We start from the raw sequence: 4323 nt of genomic DNA, 5'->3' as shown, positions 1-4323 counted from the left end.
GAAGCGAACGCGACACGAAACATCGGGGGTAGAAGAAAGCCGACAGAGTGAAATAAAGACATAACGAGTTGGTGAAAAAGAGCAAGAACAAAGGATAATGGGGAAGGAAGGGAAGGAGGAAAGAGTGGAAGAGAAGCGAAGGGTGGGGTAGAAAGAAAGAGAGATTAGCTGGTAGGGGTAGGTAACCCAGCAAGTGGCCAGAGGTGAGAGAGTAGGATAGTCGGTGGTATAGAGAGACAAGGGGGATGAAGCTGCTCATGGAGGAAAGGGTATAATGAAGCTGCGCGGGAGAGGTGGACGCTGGAGAGAGGTCGATGAAGAGAAGGGGTGAAGAACGGGCCGTAGAACGGAAAGAGAGGCTGGCAATGCGAGAACCAGCCGGAAGGAGAAAGAGGGTGAACGGTAGGGGTTGAGAGAGGGAAACGGAGGAGTATGTGACGCTCAGAATTCTGGTGGGAGCGCGAACCGGGGTGGGACAGACGAGTGGCGCGAAGGGAGAGGGGTGTAAAGAGGGGTTTGAACGAAGGGACAGAGCCATAAGAGGGTTGATGGTGGCCCGGGTTGGCCTCAGTAGCACAGTCGCGCGCCAAACTCTCGAAGGAAAGCACGTACTCGGTTCAACGCGCTTCCGCACCTACTACCTTCCAGCCAGATTTTTTCCCCCGTTCCCTCGCTCTCACCACCTACGCGTACTTTACCCTGCTCGTCTTCCGCTTAACCTTTCCAAGGCGTCTCACGATCCAGCAAACCAGCCAGTATCTTACTCATCACCGATTTCTGGTCCAATCCACGCGCGATACTTCAGCCTGTGACTGTCGATAAACCGATGAGACCGATCGAAGATCAACCAAATGACGACGTCTGCCGACCAATTGCTTGCCGATCGAAACGACTAACACCGGGGGATCAACGAACACCACTACCAGGTAATTCTCTTTTTCCGTATTATCGATATGACGTAAGTTGGTCGATGATAGTACCACCAAAGTATGTAATCGTTCGTCGAATCACAATGGTCGTAGTAGCATCGTACGAAAACTCGAAAACGCTCGGCTGACGATTGTTTTTACTCCTTCGAATTAACAGATACCATGCGCCCTTGCTGTTTCGATTGTCTCGGAAACGGAAGTCGATACGGTGTTTATAAATAAACGCGAACTAGTCATACTAGTACGTAATGGCCCGTCGACCAATCGAACGTAAATGAACGCTTTCTCTCGATAAGCAAATAACAATTTGTATACCGTGAATGTTGCAATCTGGCCGATTGAAACATCTCTTTGTTTGCCAATAAATGGTACTCCTTTCGCGTGAATATTTATCGATATCCATAACAGAGACACGAAATTTCGCATAAAGCTGCGTGTGGTCACCCGATATCGATCTTTTCCGATAGCGCTATTAACAAGCACATCGTTTGATGTGGAATAGTTTGAAATTGGAATCGACAGATTCGGCGGCATCGTTCAGATAAAACTTTAATTCCGAGCTTTGTCGCCCGCAGCCGTGTGAGACTTTTTTTCGATCGTGAACGTACGGCAGATAATAAACGAGAGAGAAAATAGTTGACATTGTTCGGTTGATCAATTCCATCGAATGCTTGCTTCTTTTCCGTTCGATCGGCTTTGACGCGCGTTTAATCGTCTATCGTCGGATTTAATATTTATCGAGCAACCTCCCGCTTCGAACAAAAATAAAAGAGAGGGGGAAAAAGAGGAGAACGGATGAAAAACAGACGAAAAAAGAGAAAAAAAAAAAATACAAGAGAGGGAGGTTACAATGAACGGGCGCTTACAATGCGCGCTCGTTGTAACCGTAAAATAATCCGATACGGCAGGGTCGGTTTGACGATGCACAGCGGTTAAGCAGCGAATAATTATTGCGTTCCACTGAACAAGGCAAGTTCAACGCGTTCAGCGAAAAGCCTTCTCCGTGTATACTCGTGCAACATATTTCCATTTTATTATGTCGGAGCCTTCGTGGAGGAATGCAGAGAGCCTGGCCTGTTGAAACTCTCTCTCTCTCTCTCTCTCTCCCTCTCCCCTCTCTCTCTCTCTCTCTCTCTCTCTCTCTACCTCTAGCGATAATCTGTATCTATCTCGTAAACAGTAAGCTAACGATATTCTTGTTGACACAGATAGAATATTGGCATATCATCCGGGAAATTATGAGTACATGTCTAGACATCAACGTGTATGTATCATATTTGGACGTGTGTTGCCGCGTAAATTGCGCAACACGATGTCATTGACGTTCGTCAAACATAATTATGTCTCATCGGTGTATTGGTTCACGACGCCGGAAGCACGGAGCTTGCTGTCGCCAAGCATCGTTAAACAATTTCATCGATGTGTTGTTCACGCGTACGTATACTTGTTTTCCGGGAATTAATTACTTCGTAAAATACTCTGGCTACAACGAGATATAGTTTGCCGCGACCGTACCCTACCGGAAAGGTTACGAACGCTTCTCGATCGGACTCGAACGCCGGGGGACTGGCCAGATCGTCCGAGGGTGTTAACGTCCCCGCTAACGGGATTAAATGCCAATTAGGTTCTTAGCACCGCGAGATTGCATGGCACGCCGAACTTTTAATTCGATAAGTATCCATTAACGACCGGACCAGACAGGGAACCGAAGAACGAGCAACGGAGAAAGAGAGACGCGATAATCGAACTCGGGTAACAAGTATAATATATTGACGAGAGTCGTGGGGAATCTATAACGCCTAGTAAATAGGATCTAGTGGTCGTTTCAAATGCCACGAATGATCGATTACCACGTGGAACTATCGTATCACACGGAAAACATAGCGACGGATCAAATTTTCCGTATCCCTTTTATCCCCGAGAGGAGAACAGGCGGTTGAATGATACGGTAAAGTCGAACGAAATCCGTTTTCACAGCCAAAGAACCATGATCCAGCGAGTGTCTGACGCAATTCTAGAAGATACCGAGAGTATACGTTGCAACGGGATCGAATCTGGTAATGGAAATCGAATTTAACTGGAAATCCCGCTTATCGAGAGACGGAAATAAATAAGGACACGAATTTAAATGGATCTCGACGGATACAACTACGTACCGGTAGTAGTACATCGCGAAAGAAACAACGTCGTGTTCGTTCTGTTTGAGAAATGGAAGGAAAAATGTTGTTCGTGTTTACTTGGAACAGAATTTTGCGATTAAATTAACGATGAAAGCATCAGCGTGCAGCCCGACAGTCCCCGCGAGACGCGTCAATTTCCGCGCTCATCAGGATAAAACGATGCTCCTCGTTTCATTCTTCGTATCACCGTGTTTTCTACGACTGTCGGTCTCAAAGTTTCCGGTGTAAAACCCGCGCCATCGCAGCTGTAAAAGTACATTTAAACTCGGCGTAATTTATTTTACGTCATTTCGCGTACAGCCCGTCACCCTTCCGCCCCGCTGTCTCTCCTATCTTCCGTCTCTTTTTCAAGGTTTTCCTTTGCCCTCTCGGCCAGCGCGTAAAGTACAAAGTATACCGGCGATTTCGCGGCACACAACCAAGTATCAACTAGTTGACCATCTAGCGATTTACACTGCAACTTTCCTCTACGAATCTCATACAACAACGCTGTTCGTCCCCTCGTTACACGCTTTTACACTTCTCGCTTTACTCGAGCTTGATTTTTTCTACGAGAAACTAGCTTAGCGAATTACGCGACGGTCGTGTCGAAGCTGTATATTCCTGTTTCGCAACTACGTCGACCAATTTTCCAACGGCAGCGAATCGATACTCGATGGGCAGGATACGGTACAGGATGCCGTAAGAATTCGAATAGATTTTAAGAGTGAAATGGACGGTACGATACGATTAATACGATCCACAAGCAGGCCGCGACGAAAAAAGAAGTACAAGACGTCGCCGGCTTAATCTTCACCCCTTAACGAGGCAGACCAACCAGAATCTGAAACATCGTTTAAGGAAATCTTGCCTTAAGTCGAGCACCGTAACGTTTAACGCAATTGGGGCTCATTTAAAAATCCCATCAAAAATGTACTTGGAAATATCTGTGTGCTGCCGAGTTCTCTCGATCCTCTCCGTCTCTTTCTCTCTCTTCGCTCGCTGACACTGTATCAACCCTCCGGGGCTATTTCTGCGGCCCTACGCTCCCACTTTCTCACCCACCCTTTTCCTTGATCCTGACCATCCCCCTTCTTTCGTCGTTTCTCTTCAGCTCCTCATCGCGCGATCTTCCTTCGTTCTTCCCTTTTTTCCCTTCCACTTTTTTTTCCCGCCTCCTTTTGCTTCTATTTTACGCCTCTCGAGCTGACGAACCTCGAGCAGAGCCCGAGATA

At 47.1% G+C, this 4323-nt stretch overlaps 1 long non-coding RNA gene across 1 annotated transcript in view; it reads left to right on the top strand.

Moving 5' to 3' along the window:
• Positions 1–6: 6 nt before the first annotated feature.
• LOC117152502 overlaps positions 7–4323 on the top strand; it is a 16055-nt gene continuing 11738 nt past the window's right edge. The window contains exon 1 of the long non-coding RNA XR_004462886.1: positions 7–926. This is a non-coding gene — a long non-coding RNA (uncharacterized LOC117152502). The remainder of the gene's footprint in view (positions 927–4323) is intronic.

The sequence above is a fragment of the Bombus impatiens genome, unplaced genomic scaffold, assembly GCF_000188095.3.
Source record: "Bombus impatiens unplaced genomic scaffold, BIMP_2.2 scf_3474, whole genome shotgun sequence".
Lineage (NCBI taxonomy): Eukaryota > Metazoa > Arthropoda > Insecta > Hymenoptera > Apidae > Bombus > Bombus impatiens.
The sequence above is the reverse complement of the archived record's forward strand: the minus strand, read 5'-3'. Positions and strand labels throughout refer to the sequence as shown.